A 6,151-nucleotide genomic window follows, 5' to 3' on the forward strand; every position below is an offset into this window, starting at 1 on the left:
TGCTTCCTGAAGACGTATAATTGAACCTACTTAACGATTTCAATTTTTAGCGAATTGTTTTAATGTCTTTCCAAAGAATTTTTAAAATAATAAATTTTATCGACTGTCCTCCTTTTGCTCTCAATTCTGTCATTGTGTAACTCCACCTCATTAATAGCAAGTCTCGACTACTTTTATTGATTCAAAAATTGATTTCCCTCATGCTTATATCTTTTGACTGATGGCTTCAAACATTTAATGTCAAAAAATTTCGAGTTTTCGATACTTTCCTGTCATTCATACGTAGTTCTTTTATAAGGAAGCTCCTTTGATATTCAGATGAGAAGCAATAGATTGTTTACAGTTTTTGCACATAACATCCTACTATTAATCATAGTGCCTTCAAAGCTGTGATGTAAAAATTGTTTATGAAATTTTGGCTTCTGCCTGTATTTAATGTTATTTTGTAGTCTTGCGACTTATTCTCATTATAAGCAGGCGCAGCCGGCTTCCTGAGGTGTCGCAAGTTAATCCCTCCCTATAAGTTGAAATCTTAGGTCTGTTATATGACTTTTGAAAATGTTTGTTGAAAAATTTTAATGTTCTTAGTGACAAACTTATGGTTTTAACGGCTTCACTGACTTTTTCGCGCAAAGTTTGATCTTTTCAGTTTTGCGGTTTTTGTCCCTCTTTTTGTAGTCTTATGACTTAATCTGGATAGTGAGAGATCTCAATTGCTTCCTATGGAGATATAAATGAGTAATTTTAGTAATTTCAGTTAATATATAATGATTTTAATCACTTTGAAATTAATTCTTTTCAGAAATAGAAACGTATTTTTGAACTTCGCGCGCTTTTGCTCTTTTTTGTTCACCTGTTACCCAGTGCCATTGAGGAAAGGTCCCATATCTGTTCTAAGGAAATAGAGGATGATTTTTTTGGGTTTTATCTAATGCGAGTTTGATTTTACTTTTTTTTAACAAAATACATCGAATTTTGGTCGTAATTAAGGTTTGTTATTTGAGTTTTCGGATTGTCTTTTCTAGTAGTCTATCAGGAGGTTTCATGGGCCCTCTAAAGTGGCATTATTTTATTCCATTAGTGGTTTGTTTAACGATCTGTATGTTTTTTGAAAGTTTTCTATCTCTTCCTCATTTGGTAGCCAATTAAGTCAAGAATGTGGATGAGCTGGGTCGGAATATTATGTGCGAACGCACAACATTCATTTAAAATAGTTGTACCAGATGCGAGAAGCTCAGGTCGAAAAACAATTTAAGTTAAAAAAAGTATTCCGACTTTCCTATTTCCTAGTTATATTTTCCCAGCTGACACGCTTTGAGGACCAGTACCAATGACAAGTACCCATTACTTTGACAAATAGGCTTCCAAAATTCGCCCAAAAATAATTTGGTCGGAGCGGCGCTCAATCACCGGCTAGTCAGACAAATTGGTCAACACAGCTGACAAATTTGTCAACATAGACAAATTTGTCAACACATCTAGAAAATAGTTCCGACTAGAACTGCAGTCTAAAAAAAACCAATGAAAATAATGTCTGAAAATTAAGAAATTTTACTAATTGCTGTAATGGACTTTTTTCAGAAGTATTTGTCCAACTGTGAGCTCCTCAAATAACCTTCCATTAGAATAAGATATCCTCAGTTGACCTTAACACGTTCAATTAAAGCTATCAAAGATCTCATTGAGAGTGAGTTAAAGTCACTCTCGATCGAAGGCAAAGACTCACATCAACAAAGGAATTCACAAGTACACAACTCAGTCGGAAAATTGCATGCACGAATGAACATACCATACCCCCACTGACATCGGACAAATTGCTGTCGAACGAAGAGCGTGTGCCCGATTTTGTTGCATCCAGTTTCAGTCGGGGAGAGGGATGAAACTAGACAAAACCTCGAACGACCAAAGAATAAACCATGAATACTATTTGCAAAAACCCAAGCAAAACTGGAGAAAAAGGGTGAAACAGAAGTCTACTAGCCACACGTCAACAAAACCTCTAGGAACCGAAAATCTGATTTCTCTGCATACAATTATGAACTTAACAATATGAATAATATAGCTGCAGCTTGCAAGAAAATAGCCGCAATAGCTTCGTAGATCTGCAGTCTCAAGAAATGTACTAAAAGAAACAGACAAAGTTCTTTTTTTTAAGAAATGCTGAGATGTTATATTTTGATTAAGAATCTTTTTAACTTATTGCTGCTTCTATTAGCTGCTCTCAAACAACCTTTAATTTGAGTGACACGCAAGCTGTCATTTTTGAGAGTGAGGTAGTCACGTGTGACCAAAAACTTAACCACGCGAATGAACAAAAAACTCTCTCCACTAAGAGTGAGAAATGACGTCACAAACAATTCAGTTGGAATTGCATGAACGGATGAACAAAATAGCAGATTTGAAGTGACTGTGACGTCATATGATCGTAAAAAAAATCTTGACGAACACAAAATATAGCAGGACAAGCCCTGAAACACATAAACTATTGACCAGCAGACCAACTGAATAATGTCAGAAAAATACCAGCTAAAAGTAGTTTCTCAAATTCAGAGAAATAGAAATAATAGCAATCAAAGTGTATAAAATTTTAGGATCAGCGTATTGAAAGCCAATGTGTTGAATACCACGATCCACTAGAGTGTCTGGCGTCAAAATTTTCAAAACAGAAACTGTAATGATAAAACTGTCATGCAGACGCAGAACCAAGCTCAAAAAATAATGACTATGAGCTCAAAAAAATTGGAAGTGAAAAACGCTCCCAAAACTTCCAAAATAAAAAAAGAAAACCATCGCAAATTTCTCTAATTCTTCAAACTTATATCCTAAAAACCAATTGTTTCCTGCTTAATCTCTGCAGCATTTAACTTACAAGCTAGCAGAGATCTTGCTGCACAAAAGAGGCAAACAGAAGCAAGAATGACACAGCTTTAATTTGATCAAATTAGCGATAAAGTCCACAAAATCAAGAATTATGCCACCAAACGTCACGCATTAACACATGCAAAAACCTTGAAAAGGGCGAAAATGATCGTTTCAAATTTCCATTTGAGCAGTAAAAAAAATAGCGGACTCTCGAATATTAAAAGAGTAATAGAGGACGTCACATACTAAGTTTAGTAAACGAGTGGTAGAAGTTACTGAAAATAAATGCCCTCTTGAGATATTGAAGTGCGATCAAACAGTTGCGAAAATTATATAACATAGCTGGCATATTGCCAGAAAATAGCCGCAATAGCTTCGTAGATCTGCAGTTTCAAAAAACAACAGTAAAAAAGACCGACCAAAAAAATTCGTCTTTTCATTGAAAGCTGATGTTATATTTTGATTTAAAATCTGTATAAGTTTTTGCTGGATCTATTAGCTGCTCTCAAATACCCTTCAATTAGAGTGACACACAACCATTTGACCTTATCTCTTTGAATTAAATAAATAAAAGTCAATTTCAAAGTGAGGAAGTCAAGTGTGACCGAAAAATTAATCACGCGAATGAAAAAAAACTCGCTCCACTAAGAGCCAAAAATGACCTCATGCCAATTCAATTGAAATTGCATGAACCAACGGATGAACAAAAAGCAGAATTGAAGTGGTTGTGACGTCATATGGTCGTAACAAAAATCTTGACGACGAAATAAAAAACATAGGAGGACAAGTCCTAACTTACAGTTCAAAGAATTTTCATTGACTAAACCAAAAACTAGACCTAGTACGGACTATGAGTGAATTGTAAAAATAATTTCTAAAAAAAATCAGATAAAAAAAAAACAGAAAATCAATGTCAAAATGCCGCTAGCCAGAACAAAAACCACTAGAAATGTAAATTTGATTCTAACAAAAACACTAGGCCTGGAATGGACAATGAATGGATTGGGAAAACCATTTAGAGAAAAATCCGATCCAAAAAAATCGACAAAACAGTTAAAAATCAAAATGAAATTGCTGCATGTGAACAAAAAAACCACTAGTTAGAAAGCGAAATTTTGTTCAAACACCATTTTCTCACTCTACTTTAAAATTAGATCGGAAAAATTATACGCCGCAAAAGCACTCGCTTTTTCGCTCTAATTCCTGTTTCGGCGTGACCAAAATCACTACTCCAATTTGACTTTAAAAATCATGAAAATGTGTGAACAGATCTTAAAAAAAGACAGCGCCCCAATACAATTCAAATTCTTTGATTTGTAGAAAAAACCAGGAGAAGGCCAATAAAAGTCCCAGCTATCGCTGTGCGGCTATTAAAAAGGAACTTTTTATATAACGAAAAAAAAATTCTGAAATCGCATCAAATTTCGAGCTGATATTGGTAGATACTATTTCAATTGTCAACTTTGGATACTGAAACATACCCGGCACATTGCCGGAAAAAAGTTGCCGTTGATTCCAATCAGCATGATTGGGATTGAAAGAACAGAAGATATCGAAAAAAAAGATTTTTGTACAAAAACATTTTAGTCCGATTTATTTTGATGGCATTTCCTAGTTGAACATACTTCTGTTTCTTAGAGAGATGCTACAGGGGCTACTATCAATACCAATAAGCATAAGAGATGGTAACTAAGACTTATAGGAACGACGTTCAAAAAGCGGGCATCTAAAATTGGGCTTTATGGGTTTATCCCGTTTCTATTTCTGACTTCAGTTTTTTATTCTGACTATGTTCATTTTGAATTGCTTTGCTGAGCAACTGATGTTCAAATTCACTTTTAGCAGAATGAGAGAAGAGAGAAACTAGCCTTGAAAAGTCAAAAAGATTTCACGCAAAATGCTGAAAAAGCGGCAAAATGGTAAAGCGAAAAAAAGTTTGACAAAGTAACAAAAAAAACATAGCCGGAAGAAATTCCGGAAACGACTCAAAGTGAAAATTAAATTAAACGCCATCCAACTACTCATCAAACAAAACGTGCCTTCACTAATTTACGATTATCTCGAAACAAAACCATGAAACAAAAAAAGTAAAGACAATAAAATCAAATCTGTTAAAATATGATAAAAAATCTGATCAAATTTTGTTATAAATTGAGATCCCGAAAAAACCATCTCTGCCAAACTAATTTCATCAAACCAACTGGTACTTACTAAAACCACTTATGTGAATTTTGAAAAAAAAATTAGGCTAAATTATGAAAAGAAAGCTCTTAAAAACAACTTTCACTGAAAAACTGGAAAAAGTTATCAAACTTTTTAAAATTTCAAAAGCGTATAAATCCAAACAACAATTCCCATCAACCAATAGGGTATCCAGATGCTCGCAAAACAATAGGCAAGTCATAATAGGCAAAGAAACTTAGCTAAAAACAGAAAACGAAAAATTAAGAACATAGCTGGCAGATTGCCAGAAAATAGCCGCAATAGATTCGTAGATCGGCAGTCTAAAAAAACAGTAAAAAAGACAGACCAAAAAAATTCGTCTTTTCATTGAAGGCTGATCTGTTATATTTTGATTAAAAATCTGTTTAAGTTTTTGCTGCCTCTAATAGCTGCTCTCAAATAACCTTCATTTAGAGTGACACACACCCATTTGACCTTATCTCTTTGAATTAAAGTAAATAAAAGTCAATTTCAAAGTGAGGAAGTCATTTTTGAGAGTGAGGTAAGTCAAGTGTGACCAAAAATTTAATCACGCGCATGAACAAAAAACTCGCTCCACTAAGAGCGAAAAATGACGTCACACATGCAATTCAGTTGAAATTGCATGAACGAATGAACAAAAAATGGCTGTGACGTCATATGGTCGTAACAAAAATCATGACGACGAAATAAAAAAAAAACCAAGAGAAGGCCAATAATAGCCTCAGCTATCGCTGTGCGGCTATTAAAAAATAGTTCCAATTTTCGCCATTTTTTGTCATATTTCTCAACAAAAAAAATGATTCCTGCCCACAAAACTGTAACCAAATGTTATCATAAATTTTCTCAAGTAGAAGGAGTTTCTTCAATACCCATTTGAGCCAGTAACACAAAATAATCGTCAAAAAACGCAAAAATTAGCCCGAAAATCAGCAAAATACATTAAAAACCTCCGTATTATCATAAAATTCACATGAATATCCAAAAACCTCCAAAGCACTACCGAAACAAGCCTAAAATTAAAACAAAATTATAACCAACCCTCTTAACCAAAATTAATCAAAAAGAAACTGCATTAAAATGCCGC

The 6,151-nt window shown here is 34.1% G+C and overlaps 1 protein-coding gene across 1 annotated transcript in view; it reads right to left on the reverse strand.

The window, feature by feature from the left end:
* Window positions 1–6,151, reverse strand: part of LOC142349250 (UDP-N-acetylglucosamine transferase subunit ALG13-like) — a 61,198-nt gene that overhangs the window by 23,038 nt on the left and 32,009 nt on the right. The gene's annotated exons all lie outside the window — the stretch shown is intronic.

This window comes from Convolutriloba macropyga, chromosome 11 (genome assembly GCF_964194025.1).
Source record: "Convolutriloba macropyga chromosome 11, txConMacr16.3, whole genome shotgun sequence".
Classification (NCBI taxonomy): domain Eukaryota; kingdom Metazoa; phylum Xenacoelomorpha; order Acoela; family Convolutidae; genus Convolutriloba; species Convolutriloba macropyga.